Source organism: Musca autumnalis, unplaced genomic scaffold, assembly GCF_047663935.1.
Source record: "Musca autumnalis isolate F117 unplaced genomic scaffold, ASM4766393v1 scaffold_1, whole genome shotgun sequence".
NCBI lineage: Eukaryota > Metazoa > Arthropoda > Insecta > Diptera > Muscidae > Musca > Musca autumnalis.
The window spans coordinates 196,187,812-196,205,490 of NW_027411644.1; the positions used below are offsets into that span (position 1 = coordinate 196,187,812).

Below are 17,679 nucleotides of genomic sequence, written 5' to 3' on the forward strand. Positions count from 1 at the left end.
TTCTGACAGGAAGGGTCTACAGAAGCACCCTTCCTAAAGAGGTTATAGAAGCACCCTTTCTTACAGAAAGAGGTTATAGAAGCACCCTTTCTTACAGAAAGAGGTTATAGAAGCACCCTTTCTTACAGAAAGAGGTTATAGAAGCACCCTTTCTTACAGAAAGAGGTTATAGAAGCACCCTTTCTTACAGAAAGAGGTTATAGAAGCACCCTTTCTTACAGAAAGAGGTTATAGAAGCACCCTTTCTTACAGAAAGAGGTTATAGAAGCACCCTTTCTTACAGAAAGAGGTTATAGAAGCACCCTTTCTTACAGAAAGAGGTTATAGAAGCACCCTTTCTTACAGAAAGAGGTTATAGAAGCACCCTTTCTTACAGAAAGAGGTTATAGAAGCACCCTTTCTTACAGAAAGAGGTTATAGAAGCACCCTTTCTTACAGAAAGAGGTTATAGAAGCACCCTTTCTTACAGAAAGAGGTTATAGAAGCACCCTTTCTTACAGAAAGAGGTTATAGAAGCACCCTTTCTTACAGAAAGAGGTTATAGAAGCACCCTTTCTTACAGAAAGAGGTTATAGAAGCACCCTTTCTTACAGAAAGAGGTTATAGAAGCACCCTTTCTTACAGAAAGAGGTTATAGAAGCACCCTTTCTTACAGAAAGAGGTTATAGAAGCACCCTTTCTTACAGAAAGAGGTTATAGAAGCACCCTTTCTTACAGAAAGAGGTTATAGAAGCACCCTTTCTTACAGAAAGAGGTTATAGAAGCACCCTTTCTTACAGAAAGAGGTTATAGAAGCACCCTTTCTTACAGAAAAGTTCTACGGAAACACTCTTTCTCACAGAAAGGGTCAGTAGAAGCACCCTCCACAGGAAGGGTCTTGAGAAGCACCCTCTCACAAGAAGGTTTTTTAAAAGCACCCTTTCTCACAGAAAGAGTCTATAGAAACAACCTTTCTCACAGGAAAAGTCACAGGAAGGAAGAAGCACCCTTTCGTATAAAAGCGGTCTGTAGAAACTGTAGAAACAACCTTTCTCACAGGAAAAGTCAATAGAAGCACCCTTTCGTACAGAAGCGGTCTGTGGAATCAATCTTTATTACAGAATAGGAACATCCTTTCGCATAAGAAGGGTCTATAGAAGCACCCTCTCTGACAGGAAGGGTCTATAGAAGCACCCGTTCTGACAGGAAGGGTCTACAGAAGCACCCTTCCTAACAGGAAGAGTCTATAGAAGCACCCTTTCTTACAAAAGGTTCAATCGGAGCAATTTCCTACAGAAAAGCTCTTTCTTACAGAATGGAAACACCCTTTCTCACAGAAAGGACCGGATCTTGAGCTAAAAAAGGTATGCCATTAATATCAAATTATTTGAACAGATATTTCGCAATTTCATTAAATAGCAGAATATTTGCCCCCGAAAACTACACCCCGTTCATATTCAATTTCAACCTATAGCACTTGTCACAAATTCATTGACAATTCAATAATATCTCCAGCTACGATTATCAGTCGATAACATTTCCCGTATGTTCCTCGTGTGTACAACAATACAACAAAAAATGCCGGCATGTCCATTCATCAGTTGTTGGATTCGTTCGTTCGCAGCTCATATCTATCAAAACACATGGTTCTTTGACTGACTGCCTGGCATTTTTATTTCATCAGAGAGAGACAAAGAGAGAGCGAGCAAGTTGTTCTAAAACAAAAATTTCAGCAATATTCAGTTGTTAATCTGTAACGTAGTTGTACGGTTCGACATCACCTTCGTCCCGAAAAGCATAACTCGCGTTTCAGATAGAGAACTCCTTTGCTAATAGCGAACGTAGTTTATTTCTTGGAGGGCTATTTTTTGCCTGTTGCCCTCAAACAGGTCTATCCTAGCATTTCGTAGCCTTCAAGGAAAGTATTTGAACGGTAAAAATAATAACGCTGCCCGGTTGTATTTAAAAATATCTTCGAAAATAGATTACAATATTTTTTTCTTTCATTTCAATTCGGTGAAAAACAATTTCAAATGTGCGGCAAGTAGGTGTCGTCGTCGTCATCGGCATCATCATCATCATCATAGTTGTCTGCTGACCCGCCAGGCGTATGAGTGTTTCATTCCATCTCCCCTTGAATGCGAATGGATGGATGGATGTTTTCAGAGATTTTAGTGAGTCTGTTGAGTGCGTGTATAGCGGCAAGTCCCGGTTGTTTGTGTTTTGTTTTAATGCTCGCGCCGCCACACAACAGGCTGTGATGATGGTGATGCCTGTCTGCTGCCTTCGTCCGTGTATAAAAATGTTGTGTTATGATTTTTCCTCTTCAAAAGGCGGGCATGTGTGCGTGTTGCTCGGTGTTGTTAACATATTAAATTTAAATTTATTATTAGAAAACGAGTGAAACACAACGGCAAGAAAGAAAACAAAAAAACAAGAAAAAACAACGAAACAGCATTTGAAAAAAAACATAGAAAATTTAGATTTGGTTTTGAATGAAATATTATGGGTACTAGCAATGGGCTACTTGCTGCTGCTGTTGTTCCCTGTATTTTATGTCGAACAACAACTATGCCAAGCCAACAAAAACAAACAGCAATGGCTAATACGAATGCCATGAAAAATAAGAATTTCTAATAAGAAAATATAAGCTGTGTTCCAGAACTAAAAAGTTTTTACAATTTTTACGACTTTTACACATTTTACTCGAAAAAGCGTTCCCGTACACAAAAAAGTTGAAAAATGTTCACTTCTCTTTAAACAAAAATGGCGCTGAATGACGCTCTCTTTAAAAACTTTTTACACGACAAATTTGGGCGAGTAAAAAAATAGTAACATGGTTGCCGGCGTCTGATTGGCTGATACGCCGACTTTGACATTTGTTCCAGTTTTTTTGACGTATTTTCCATTTTTCCGTTCCCGAACTATTTTAGAAAACTTGTGTGTAAGAACAAATTTTTTTCAGTTCTCTCTTTTACGAGTTTTACCATTAAAAAGTACGGGAACGAAGCTATATTAATATGAAATATAATCATAATTTTCTTCTTCTTCATGTTGTTCCTTTTTCTGCATTAATTGCAAAACATTGAAATATACAACAGCCAACCTCAATAATATTTTCATCACAAAAAATTTGCCAAAAGCATGAAATTGAAATCATTAAAAGATGCTATAGAAAAAAAAAGGAAAACGAAAATATTTTCAATTAAAATGAAATTATGCTTCAATAAGTGTTTGTGGTTTTTTTTTTGATTTTTAATTTATTATTATTTATTATTGTTTTTGTTTTTTTTTTAACACAGATAAACATTTTAATTTTTGCCAATAATTATTAAATCAAAACAACAATAAACAAGTCATTAAAACTCAATTATTAAAAATAATAAAAAATAACCAACGAAATTCAAACTATCCAGAGCCACTAACTAATCAATCAATCAATTGTGTGATTTAATAGCTGTCAAAATCATTTCGATTTATTTTATTGCGGCCACCAATTTATGATTTAATCATCGAGTCATAAAAGTGAGTATTACTGTTTTTTTTAATTTTACAATTATTTGATTTTTTATTATTATGTACTTAAATTTTACGAAGGTTTTTAGAGCAAGCTTAATCACATACTAAATACTAGGCCAGGAAAAATCTGTATCTGTATTGAACATAAATGCAATAAAAAATTATTTCTTTGGATTAGATATTAACAGACAGAAAAGGGATATTATTTAAACAAAAATTAAAACAATTGGTCTGCTCCTTTACTTTTGAAAATGGCAAAACCGGCAAAAGTAGTAAAAGTTGTAAACCGCTCTCATATGAATTGTATGGTGTCTAAAGTAAAGGAACGCTTTTCGAGTAAAAAGTGATAAAACTTGAAGATTCTTGCACGTAAAGGAACAGAGCTAATCTTTATACACCCAGAAAAAACATCAAATGTTGAAAAGTATGAAATATTATAAATATATGGTAAAATTTTACAATATAATGAAAATAATATGGTTGTCCATTAGACAGACCATTTTTTTGTGATTGGAACTTCTACCTACGCTAGATGTTTTCCATTTTTACCAGTGCAACCCGGGCGATCTCTGTTTCCTCAGTAATTTGTATGTGGCCAAAGGTGCATTTTCACGGAAATTCTCTATATAGCTATATATATATATAAATAAAAATCAAATGTCGTTCGTTGCTACTGACATCAGTTGAGAATGGCTGGACCGATTTGGATAATTCTTTTTTTGAAATGTTCGTCATAACCCGACTTAGCGACTTTTACACCCACTGTTTTAAATTTTAATCTTTTCAAAAAACCTTCTGAACTTATTTATGGAAGTGGTTACGACGAATGGGTTGAGGTTAGCTCTGCCGTTGCCAGTATTGCCTTAAGGACCCATAAACCTTAAGTAAGGAATACGATTAAGTGTGAATTACTCGGATTGGCAATACTCGGATCGATCTTATTAGGGGATGTTAGCTGGATGGAAGTATCCAGGTGGCCAACGGAGATCGGTTTATGACAATCGGTTTTCGGCTGGGTGACTATCGGCTGAGTTATGATTAGACTGCGGAATCCTAATCAAATGCATATATGGTTAGGATGGTCGTAGAGAAAATCTGTCTAGACAGAAACTCGTTTTATCACAAAACAAAACGAATTAGGCCCAGAATTTTTAGCATATTTTGCATATCATGCATGTTTTGACATATTTGCATAAAACGAGCATACGCAAAACCATATGCAACAACTAAGAAAGTATCAGTCAGCTGAGCCGACAGACATATACCCTCAGCCACGTACCCGAAGAAAAAAGTTAACACAATACTTCTGTAGGTTTTTTAGCTGTTGGGAAAATTTTCCAGGATGGAAAGGGCCGCAAAAAACTACATGTTGCAAAAAAATTCAGAATGATCCAAGACCGGTGCATTTTTCCAAACTTTGAGTAGGGTGTACCCATAGGGTGATCCGATGTAGTACATATTCGGACCTAATACAAATCTGTAGGAAATATTTTTTTCTTTATTAGTCTATGGATATTTTCCTTACAGACTATATAATTAAATATGTTGTACTTAATTTTCTGAATTTAAATATATTAGAATTTTACTTTTCAATTTACAAAGTTGGAGCTAAATCGATTTCTCTCTTAAAGGGTTATTTTATACATTAGCCAATTTAGGTGGTGCCGGTAGGATTTTCTGGACCTTTTTGTGTCATTATCTCAGGAAGAATGGATTTTCCCACGAAAAAATATTACAACGTCGTAACAGGGGCCGCAAGTGCAACATGCTGCGTGACAAATTAATAAGATCAGAGAGGAGTTGTTAAACTATACATACATACATATGTTCCCACAACATCCCTGAAGGGACAAGGGAGACTTCTCTCATATCAATGAGTGCACGCCGATTCATATTGGCTCAATGATATGGGACCTACAGTTTATCGCCGAGTCCGAACGGCGTGTCCTACGACACCACTTGTAGAGAAGTTCTTCATGGCTGAAATACTCAGGAAATGTCGCCAGCATTACTGAGGGGGAATTTTGCCACCGTTGTAAATTTGATGTTGCTTGGCCTGGGATTCGAACCTCAGACCTTATGAGTGCAAGGCGGACGTGCTAACCATTGCACCACGGTGGCCCCCCAACTAAACTATACTTTTTCCAAATTTTGTGTGGGAGGTACTCAAATGAGTGGACCGATATAGTCCATACTAGAAATCGATCTATGCCTGAAAGTAATATTACCAATAGCAAAGTTTGGCTCAATTCGGTTATTCCCTCCTAGAGTTATCATGCCCACAATCTTGGCGAAAAATTTTGAACCTTTGTGGGGGAGGTACCGGAAGGAGTGGACCGATATGGCCTATCTTCGAATTTAAACTAAGTTTGGACAAAATATTGAAAGACCCAAAATTTTAACCAAATATGTTGATCCGTTCGAGAGTTATCGTGCACTCCAACTACGACACATGGTATTATATGGGCTGTTTGCAGTTTTCGTGCTGATTTCTGAGGATATATGGACTTGCTCCTGAAAAAAATTATATCGTCGTAAGGGGGTAGTGAATACAAGTGGCTGCAACAAAAATCAAAGCGATTCAAGAGCAGGCCTTAAACTGCACTTAAGCAACATTTTGTGTGGGAGGTACCCGAAAGAGTGAACCAATAGGGTCCATATTGGAACCTAATCTATGTCTGGTAGAAATGTCAAGATGTGCAAAGTATGGAATAATTCGGTTACTCCCTTCAAGAGATATCGTGCGGACAATTTTTCCGAACATTTTTGAACTTTTGTGGGGGAGGTACCTGAAGCCCATATGGCCCATCTTCGAACTTAAATCAAATCTGGACAAAATATTTCGATACCCAAAATTTGAACCGAATCGATTGATCCGTTCGAGAGTTATCGTGCGCACCAGCCAGACAGGCAGACAGACAGACGGACGGACATTGCAAGATCGACTCAAAATTGTCTGAAACGGATATCGTACAAACATACTTGGGGTCTAAAACCATTATTTCGATGAGGCACATTTTTTGCCGTATCAAAGTGTAAATACCCTCTTTAGCCTAAAGGCTGAGGGTATAAAAATATATACAAGAATTTGTGGTCTAAAAATCCCACTGAAATGGCTGAAATGTGGTATTAAGTCTTCATTAGGGGTATGGAACTTTACTCCTGAAATTTGTCCGCATGGGTCCACGTCTTTATATAGCCCCCATAGAACGGTACCTCCCGATGTTCGGTAAGTGTTCAGTCTTCGTTGGGTGTATAAAACTTTCCACCTGAAATTTCTCCGTATAGGTTCACGTCTTCTGGCATTTTGAAGGTTCTGGCCTCAATATCCCTCCGAAATGGCTAAATTTGGTATTAAGTCTTCTTTGGGTGTATAAAACTTTCAACCTGAAATTGCTCGGTATAGGTTCACGTCTTCATAAAGCCCCCATAGAACGGTACCTCCGGATTTCTGGTATTTAGAAGGTTGTGGCCTCAATATCCCTCCGAAATGGCTAACATTTGCTATTAAGTCTTCTTTGGGAGTATAAAACTTTCCACCTGAAGTTTGTCGGGATAGGTAAACGTCTTCATATAGCCCCCATAGTAAGGTACCTCCGGATTTCTGGTATTTTGAAGGTTGTGGCCTCAATATCCCTCCGAAATGGGTGAAATTTGGTATTAAGTCTTGCTTGGGGGTATAAAACTAACGTCTTCATATAGCCCCAATAGTAAGGTACCTCCCGATTTTCCGAATTTTGAAGGTTGAGACTGTGGTTATAGATTTATCTATTTTATTGACTTGTCTGAAAACAATTTTAAACAGAAAAATTTTACATACAAAAATTTTTGTACTTTTTTTTAAAATATTTGTTGAAATATTTGTTGCATAAGAAAATATGTAAAATGCATAAATTTTGCATATGCAATAATATATGCATTTTGCATAATTTTGCATAAGAAATTATTTGTTGCATAATTTTGCATATGTCATATGTTTCGATTGCAAATTAATCAGAAGCCAAAAATATGCCAAGTCCCAAAATTTTACATGAGTCGGACTAAAAATAGGGGTTGCATAAAATTCCGCTGTCTAGTTATGATGTTCGGCTTTCTGACGTTCGGTTGTGTTACTCTGGTAAGGGAACAGAGCGACCAATTAAGGACACGATTTGCTTCATGCTCGATTGCATCGTGCAGGATCGTTTTAGTGTGAATAAGTTTAAACGATACGGACAGTGACAATCGGCTGATGTATGGATCCTGAAACACAACATGATGGTTGGGATGCGTGGGCAGATGACATGCCAGTAGGAGCAACACATTATGTTGTCGCACTGACAGTATCCTTGCCTTCTGATGGAGATGATCCGTCATCTTGACACATCCGGTTGGGGTTCGCAGTGCATTATTTTGCGATGCATGCAACTCTCTCCATTGAGTATTGCTTATAAAGGAAGTCCATAAGGACTGATCGGCTGATTGCTTTATAGGTAGCCAAAAGAAGTCTCCTTATCTTTACCCCACGTGGTACCCGAGATGGCTATGAGCACCATTGGTTAGGTTGTAGGATGTGCAGCTGCCGTTGTTGTAGGCAGCTACTCTAGGAAAAGGGAAAAGAGATGGGAGAAGGTGAGAAAGAGATAGAAATATACAGTAGACAAGGTTCAAGTTATTTAATTCTCCCCATAGTCCTCCATAGTCATTTAATTCTCTTGCAGCAACTTATCAGGGTCGCTGGTTCTATGGTATAGAAGTAAGAGGGAAAGATACAATCTCATAGGCACCAAACAGCCTGTGCTCTGTCGTTTCCGTTTGTTGTCTCAATGGTGTTTTTCTCCCACGGTATACTGTATTTTGCAAGTATATCTGCAAGTTTATATAGAGTCCGAACATTCCTGGTGCAGGTTCGCAACTTTAGAGGGGTTTGTTATACCCTCCACAATAATATGGTAAGGGCACATCCGCCTTGCACTCAGAAGGTCTGCAGTTCACTCCCTGTCCAGGTTATCAACATATTCGGCGGTGGCAAATCCCCGCAGCCAGCATTATATTTTCTGAGTATTTCAGCTATGAAAACTGTCTCTACATGTGGTGTCGCCGTTCGGGCTCGGCGATAAATAGTAGGGCCCATATCATCACCCGCTTGCAAGATGAACTAGTTCGTCATCGGAAACTCGTCGATTCTCAGGGTTGCAGTCACTAGTTCCTCTTTAGACCCCCACAGTGCAATCAACTGTAAACTTTAACATGGGTATGTCATAGGAGGTAACCCATTGGCTTTTTATGCATTACCTGTCGATAGTATTGTACTAGTTCCAAGTTTACAGTCATATGTTTATCATTCCTCTCTTCTGTTGTTGTTTAAAACAGTGGTGCATTTTATTTAAGAGTAAACAGTCCCAACTGGCACCTCGTCATTTACTTGGGGATAAAAAGTTGTCAATTGGTCCCCTTCGCATTACTTGGGGGACGATTTTGAACTAGTACGGCTCAGAACTAGTTCTGGACTAATTAAATTGTGACAATTGGAATTTTCATTGCTAGCGGGTAGAGAGACAAAGAGGGCAATTTCTATATTTCTTCCTTCGTATTTATTTTTTATACCAGAACAATATGAATAATACGAGTATGTACGAATGAATTCAGTTCATCAACACTAATTAGGGATCAATTGTGTACTAGTTCCGCTTAGAACTTGTGGTAGTTAATTACTAATTTCGACAATTGGTATTTTCATTGTTAGCGGGTAAGCCAATATGAATCGGCGTGCATTCATTAATATGAGAGAAATCTCCCTTGTCGCTTCGGGGTTGTTTTGGGAATATATGAAATGTGAATTACATATCGATATATTCGTCGGATACCCTATGAAATATTATCTTGATCAGCAAAAATATCGATATAACAATGTCCATCTATCCGTCCGTCTCTTTGCTGAAATCAAGATACAGCTCGCATATTTGAGATAGAGCTTTTTTATCTGGTAGAGAAATTTCTATTTCTACTAGGATGTTTGGTACTGAAGAACGTTTTAATATTGCCCCCATAGAAAGGTATCTCCCGATTTTCAATATTTTAAAATTTTAACTCATTATAACGCCGAAATGGTTGAAATTTGTTATTTAGGCTTCGTTGCGGCTATAAAACATCCCCCCAGAAATTTCTCAGTAATGGTCCACATTTTGATAAATAGCCCTCATGAAACCAGTCGATTTTCGATATTAGGAAGGATTTTACCGCATTACCCAACCGTAATAGCAGAAATTGGGTATTTAGTCTTCTTTGGCAATGGTCGGTACAAGTCCACATTTTGATGAACCTCTCATAGAGCGGTATTTTGACAGTTATATATGTATTATCGCACATAAATTGGTAAAATTCTGCATATAGTCTTCGTTGGGGATGTATAACAATCCTGCAGAGAATTGTCATTATAGGTCCACATTTTAATATAGCTCCCATAGAACTGTAACTTCCACCGGAAATAGTTGAAACGTGGAATTTAACCTTTCTTGGGGGTAAAACATTCCCGCTGAGAATGGTCGGTGCGGGTCCACGTTTTCATGTGTATTTCCCAATTTTCGGTATTTTGAAAATTTTAGCCACATCCCAGCAAAATTTTCGATGCCAAAGATGCCATTCAATCATGGGTGCAAGTGATCTGGCATGTCATCTTTTTAGCATCTTCATCGATGAATTTTACATGAGCGTGGACCCCAAAAGATGCTATTCATTTTTGGATCCAAAGCATGTCATTTACATCAATGCTTTGACATGTCATTTTCACCAATGCTTTGGCATGTCATTTCCACCAACCCTTTGCTATGACATTACCATTACGACGAGAGTTTTAACAACGTGGGTTGTAAATAATTAATCTTATATATTTAGAAAAATTTGTATAAATAAAAACACAAAATTCATCTCTATTGGATCGATGGAATGGGTTCAAATGCTGATGAAAATATCGGATCTTTCACGACTTCCTTTGCATGGGCTCAAATGCTGATGAAAAGATGGGATCTTTCACGACGCCTTTTGCATTGGTTCACATGCTAATGAAAAGATCGGATCTTTCACGACTTTGTTTGAACCAATAGAAAAGATGCCATGAAATCACGTCATCGCATGGAATTTAGTCTCAGTTGTTGCATAAAGCGTTCTTGCAGATAATTGTCGGTATAGATCTACTTTTTGCCACATTATTAAACTGATGTTTGGTATTGAGGGTTATCAGAGGGTATTTGCCCCATTTATGAAAGGTTCAACGATACCGCCCGATGTGAGGCTTTTAAAGGAAGTCACAGAAAATTATCAAAATAAGTTCATATTTGGTTATATATGTATACATATATGTCTATACCTCCACATTATATGTATTTTGAAGGTTGTGAACTTAGCATATTATACTCCTCCTTAGAGCTTTCATAAACGAAAGGAAACTCACTGTTCCACTTTAATTATAATAATTGTTCCATAAACATCCCAGAAGCGACAAGGGAGACTTCTCTCATATCAATGAGTGCACCTCGATTCGCCCGAACGCCGTGACCTAAGACACCATTTGTAGAGAAGTTGAGTATCTCAGCCGTGTGATACTCAGAAGATGTCGCCAACATTTCTGAGGGGTATATTGCCACTGGGTGCCCCCGTGGTGCATGTACACCCGCCTTGCACGCAGAAGGTCGTGGGTTCAATCCCCCGGCTAGGCAACATCAAATTTTCAACGGTGGCAAGATACCCCTCAGTAATGTTGGCGACATTTCCTGAGTATTTCAGCCATTAAAACTTCTCTATAAGTGGTGTCTTAGGACACGCCGTTCGGACTCGGCGATAAACTGTAGGTACCATATCATTGAACTAACATGAATCGGGTTGCACTCATTGATATGAGAGAAGTCTCCGTTGTCCAGCCTGGGATGTTTGTGGAACACTTATTATATGTATTATATTGCCACCGTGGAAAATTTGATGTTGGCTAGCCGGGGAATCAAACCCACAACCTTCAGCGTGCATGTCGGATGTGTATACAATTGCACCACGGTGACAACTTTACTTCATTACAATTCGTGGTGGAGGGCATAAAAAGTTCGGCCGGGTCAAAAATATAGCCATCTTTACTTGTTTCTAATTACTTCCAGATATGAAACATTTTATGATTTATAAGATCTAATTAAAACTTTACTACAAATATAAACATGAATCATTTTGAATGTTGTTAATATCTACCCACTATTTGTGCGGCTTAATGATGATGATTAATTCTAATGATTAATTCTGAGTTGGCAAGGTATTTTATAACAAAAAGCAGATTTGTAAACAGGTTGTGTTACAGGAGGCCTTTTTTGACATTTCTATTTAAACAAAAAAGTTAAAATATTTGCTTTTGTTGGATCATAAACGATGATTTACTCGCTTATTATATTTTTATGAATTGCTATAAATTAGTATAAAGAGATAAAGAGTTAAATAAATATAATCAAATATATATCATCAAAACGTTCAAAGATGAGCTGTAAAACAAACGTGGTACTATTTATAAAAAATGTTTAATGTAATTTAACAATTTTGGGATTAATGATTTACTTTGAGGACTTGCCAAAAACTAACTATAAATACCCAAACAGGAAGTTGTGTGGTCTTTTACTGCTATATCGCCTCCAGAATAAAATGTAATCATATCACTTCCACTTCATCTCTTTTATTTTATCACCAAATAAAATGAATATTCTCAAGGTATCAGTTTCCAATTGTTTACACTCAACTGTAAATGATAATAAACTTTGATAATAACGAACAAAAAATATAATAAAACATCACAGCTTGATAAATATGTACAGTATCGGCCAAAACTAAAGCACCCCCTCAGTAAATTTTTTTGAAATGATAATTTTTTTATGAAAACTAAATTATAAATTTATATTTTATTTTTCTTTTTATTTATTTATATCTTTATAATTGGAAAATACAAAAATAAGGAATTCAGAATTTAATAAAGAAAAGTTAAAATTCAAAAAATATTTTAGGTCGCAAATATAAGCGGACAAAACTAAAGCACCCCCCAATTTGAGGTACAACAAAAACTATTGAAATCAATATTTCGTTGAGTATCCTCTATTCTGAATGACACAATCACATCTTTTTGGTATAGAAGATACTAAATTATTAATTACTGCAGGCGAAATAATTGATTTTCGGAAAATTTAGCTTAAATCCTCAATATACTGAAAATCGGAAGGTACCGTTATATGGAGGCTATACCCAAACGTGGACCCAGGTCCACGATTTTTGGTGGATATATTTTGTGACCACTAAGAACCCTAGGTACCAAATTACAGCTAATTTAGTAGGAAAATGTGGCTTAAATATCCGAAATACCGAAGATCGGAAGGTACCGCTATAAGGGGGCTATACCAAAACATTAGCCGATTTGTTCATATTCATCCAAAAATGATGCTACAGCATCCACTAGTCAAATACAATACGCTAACGTTTAAAAATTAGCAAAAGAACGAATTGCAGAAGAACGATAGACGCCGGCTTATTCAGTCGACGACCAGCAAAAAAAAACCTTTCATATCGACTAAAAATGAAGGAGCCAGACTGGCACTCGCCAAGACCCATTTGAACTGTTTTCCGATGAATCTATGTTTAATTTAAAGTATTCAGATGGTAAAAGGCTTGGACCAAATGGGCAACCGTTAAATCCTAAATATTGCAAAGACGCTGTAAAACATGGAGGCGGAAGATTTTTTGCTGGTCGTCGACTGAATAAGCCGGCGTCTACCATTCTTTTGCAATTCTTTCTTTTGCTAATTTTTAAACCTAAGGGATTTAGTATTTGACCAGAGAATGCTGTAGCATCATTTTTGGATGAATATGAACAATATCGGCAAATGTTTTGGTATAGCCCTCTTATAGCGGTACCTTCCGATCTTCGGTATTTCGGATATTTAAGCCACATTTTCCTACTAAATTATCTGTAATTTGGTACTTAGGGTTCCTAGTGGTCACAAAACATATTCACCAAAAATCGTGGACCTGGGTTCACGTTTGGGTGTAGCCCCCATATAACGGTAACTTCCGATTTTCAGTATTTTGAGGATTTAAGCTACATTTTCCTAAAACCGATTATTTCGCCTGCAATAATTAATAATTTAGTATCCTTTATGCCTAAAAGATGTAATTGTGTCATCCAGAATAGAGGATAAGCAACGAAATATTGATTTCAATAGTTTTTGCTGTACCTCAAATGGGGGGGTGCTTTAGTTTTGTCCGCTTATATTTGCGACCTAAAATGTTTTTTGAATTTTAACTTTTGTTTATTAAATTCTGAACTCCTTATTTTTGTATTGTTCAATTATAAAGATATAAATAAATAAAAAGAAAAATAAAAAATTAATTTATAATTTAGTTTCCATAAGAAAATTATCATTTCAAAAAAATTTACTGAGGGGGTGCTTTAGTTTTGGCCGATACTGTATGTATGTACATTCACACCTATCTGTCATTTATGACTAGATATTGTGTGCGTACATCAGTTGGGGGACTTATCGGTGTTAAAGTTTTGTCAGCCAAAGGCTTATGTTTATTTAGATGTTGATTAAAAGTGAATTAAATCACAAATCACAGCAAAAAATTATTCACAATAAACGAAAAAAAAACTTAAATAAATAAAACTTATCACCTGTGATAAGCTACGTGAGATTGTTTTAACAGATGTTGCTTAACTTTTTTGTAAGATATTAAGTAAGAAAACAGGGCGATAAAGAGTCACTAAAAACTGAGTATTACAATTAAAGAGATTTTTTTATTAATTGGAATAAGCTGCACCAACAAAACCAAAATATGCACACAGCCTCTTTTTGTAGATTTCTAAAAAAGTAATTTCCCAAATTTACTTCCTAATCTGCTGTTGTTTGAAACATTTACAAATCCTTGGCATCAATCACAACGGGGAATTTCCTTTCACCTTTGCTGAAATACTTGCTTATTTGCCATAAGCATCAAATAACGTGAAGCAAAGCAAAGAGAAGACAAACAAAGAATAAAAATAATCCCCTGCAACTTGTCGAGAATTTGAAAAGTTTCACATTACCACCTAACGAGGCTTATGCAAATTTATTCTTCCTTTACAATTTATATTTGGTACCTTAACGAAATTGAGATATTCAGTAGCATGTATTTTTAGCTAAAAATTCAAAACGAACAATATTTTGAATTAATTGAATAAAGGCGAGGGTAGGAAGATACAACACCACACGTGTTTGCCTTGGTAGCGATGGATGGGGGGTGATATTTGAACTGCCTGTGCAAAGCTACCCAAGCTCGTTTATCTAAAGATTCCATTTTTATATTTTTAGACCTCTCTAGTTCAAGATTATGAAGATCTCATCATATGGTGCAGAATCCCAGCACGGCGATAACACCTACATCGACAACATCTTATTGTGCTTCTCCACCGGTAAAATCGTCGCCTCCTTATCAAGATGGTCCACCGGTGTCATAAGCAAGCACTCTGTTATAGTCCTCAGCGTGCCATTTCGGGCAGGTTTACATATTATTAATGGGTAGCGCTAAAATTTACAGACCACACTGGTGCCGCATAGCTTACCACACATCCACCTTTTGCTTTATAAGAGGTAAACAGGGTTTCTTTGTCTGCAGCCAAAGTTTTTCCGTCCAGCAAATTGAGTTCCTTTTTCCTACTTATGATATTTTCGTAATTTGCATGGCTGGAGCAAATCGTCCGCTACAGCCATGCAAATTCGATATGCTATCGAACGTTACACCCAATATATTGGGATATGTCCTGCTTGGCTGGTAGACCTTAACAAAGGCCTTCTATAGTACAAGAGCCACCATTACTGTTCAGTCGCATGCCTAGTTCTGGTTTAGTTCTCGACTAATATGTCAATATGAAGTGTTGCGCTACTGTGGTACTGTGCATTTTTTATAATCAAGGAGTATTGCCTCTAAAATCTTTGCCAACTTTCCAGGCTTCTGGTACAATATGGGTGGAAAATGATATATTGAAGCCAATTTTCAAATAGCCAACTCCGGGACCATGTAGTGGCTTAAGCGTGTTATTCAACGCTTTCGATGATTTCACATTTCGGATGAAATCTGCAACATCGCACATCGTAAATTGTGGCACCTTCTCGGCTTAAAGAGCTCTTATACGGCGTAGCATAAAGTTCTTCACTCTATCACTCTTGGGGTACTCTCGGGGCACCCCGATTCATATTAGTCCAATGATATGAGTCCTACTTTTCATATTTTAAAGCCAAATCCGAACGGCGCGCTGTGTCTTAAGACATCACATATAGAGATGTTTTACATGACTGAAATACTCAAGATATGTCGCCAGCATTACTCTGTTGGGCATTTTTCCACCGTTGTCTGGCCTGGAAATCGAACCCGGACATTCTGTATGCAGGGCTATATAAACTGCTGGATAAAATAACACGCGCAACTTTTCGGAACTTTCCCTGCCACACCATTGAAAATGTGGGCTGCTTTTCCGTGCTTCAGCAAAGATCGGCGGTCAGAGGTGGTGGACTGTTAGCGGTAACGATGAAGGGATGGTGGTCTGAGCCAAGCGAAATGACGAGTTGCCACAACACCTTATTTAACGGACCTGTAGTGCGATTATCTAACCCATTTTTGAGTTACCGACAAAAGTCGGTAAAATTAAAACGCAAAATTGTGAATGAAAATCAAATAAAAGTTGACAGCACTCTTGTTATCGGTAGAACTTTACGACTACTTTTTATTTGTCGTTAACTTACCGAAAAACATCGTTAATTACCGAAATTATTACCAATTTAATTTTACCGATATTTGTCGGTCACTCAAAAATGAGTTATAGAATCGCACTACTGACTTTGTTGATCGTACAAATTGTGAACCTATCAATTTGCTCGGCCAGAACTGTACGCCTCTGGTCATTGCCTATGACGCTTCTTTTAGGATCATTCTACAAAACTTTGTAAACATCGCAATTTTGCAAGGTGCAGGTGACGGTGAGCAATGGTTCCTGAATCTACTCATTAAGTCTACAATTTCGCTGACTATGTTGCGGAGACCAGTGCAATTGAATTGCAGGAATGATGTATTTTGGTGCGCTGACCAACAACATGGGATAATAGAAGATTCTGCGTTTATTGCTGTTGGGGAGACTTCGAGACTTCTAATATTCCAACGACGAAGTTGCGGATACACTGGGAGATGTTGCTAGGGCAACAGGCAGCACAACCGCATGTTCCTGGAAAGGACTACGACCAGAGTCACCTCGGAAGTACATCTCACCGACGTTGACATATGGTGGATGCGGATTTGGCAAATGGAACAGATTCATGGCCTGAGTTTATTTTCTATACCGGCACGAACCAAAGGAGTTCGCAGCAGGCCTTCGTAATATTTAGTCCAAACTTAGTTTAAGTTCGAAGATGGGTCATTTCAGTCTACTCCTTAGGGTACCTCCCCCCACAATAGCTCAACACTTTTCGCTAAAATTGTGCGCTCGATAACTCTCGGAGGCGGAAACCGTGTTGGTCCATGCTTAGCACATCGTAAAATTTCTACCAGTTATAATGAGGTTCCAATATTGACAGTATCGAAATTTCGGAGAAGTTCAGTTTAGGACCAGCTCTCGAATCGCTTTGATTTTTCGTTGCAGCAACTTATATTCGCTGCCTGATTACGACGTTGCAAGTATTTTCAGGGGCAAGTCCCTACTTCCAGAGAAAATACCCCGAAGCTATAAAAAACCCCTTTAGCACCATGTGTAGTGGCTGGAGCGCACAATAATTCTCGAACGGATCAGGAATTTGCTCCAAAATTTGACTTTCGTAATATTTTTTCCAAACATAGTTTAAGTTTGAAGGTGGGTAATATCGGTCAGCACCTTTGGGTACCTCTACCACAAAAGTTCTAAGCTTTTCGCTAAAATGGTGAGCATAATAGCTCTCGAAGGTAGTAACCGTGTTGGTCCATACTTTGCCCATCGTATCTAGCCTGCGATGGTACTCTTTCGAATACCTCCCACATAAAATTTCCGAAAAGTGCAGTTTTAAAGCTGCTTTTAAACCGCTTTTATTTTTATTGTAGCCACTTGTATTCGCTACCCCCATTACGACAATAAAAGTCTTCTCAGGAGCAAGTCCCGAAAGGTGTAAAAGCCCTTATGTTACCATG

The 17,679-nt window shown here is 37.5% G+C and overlaps 1 protein-coding gene across 16 annotated transcripts in view; it reads left to right on the forward strand.

Annotated features, from left to right (window-relative positions):
- Calx (sodium/calcium exchanger 3) overlaps positions 1 to 17,679 on the forward strand; it is a 534,678-nt gene that overhangs the window by 192,946 nt on the left and 324,053 nt on the right. For 2 of the 16 annotated variants that reach the window (XM_073959635.1, XM_073959678.1), the window contains exons 1-2: positions 1,721 to 1,912; positions 3,282 to 3,504. The exons of 2 other annotated variants lie outside the window; for them this stretch is intronic. The gene's annotated coding sequence lies outside the window, so the exon portion shown is untranslated. Of the gene's footprint in view, positions 1 to 1,720; positions 2,489 to 3,281; positions 3,505 to 17,679 lie in introns of those variants that run through there. 12 more of the 16 variants (XM_073959637.1, XM_073959662.1, XM_073959636.1 and 9 more) reach the window with 10 other exon arrangements.